We start from the raw sequence: 208 nt of genomic DNA, 5'->3' as shown, positions 1-208 counted from the left end.
CTTTGTTGTCTGTCTTTTGTTTCATAATCACATCACCACTACACCTGCACACTGCAAACCACTTTGCCACAGGGTCCCTAAAAATATTAGGCTTAAATTGTATTTTCCTAAAGAATAAACACTGTTATAAATTTAGAATCTTTTTTTAACAAAGACACCTTAGTAAACGCTCCTACAGATCGATCAATCACCTGTTTGAACCTTGTTA

Source organism: Acipenser ruthenus, chromosome 2 (assembly GCF_902713425.1).
Source record: "Acipenser ruthenus chromosome 2, fAciRut3.2 maternal haplotype, whole genome shotgun sequence".
Lineage (NCBI taxonomy): Eukaryota > Metazoa > Chordata > Actinopteri > Acipenseriformes > Acipenseridae > Acipenser > Acipenser ruthenus.
The sequence above is the reverse complement of the archived record's forward strand: the minus strand, read 5'-3'. Positions refer to the sequence as shown.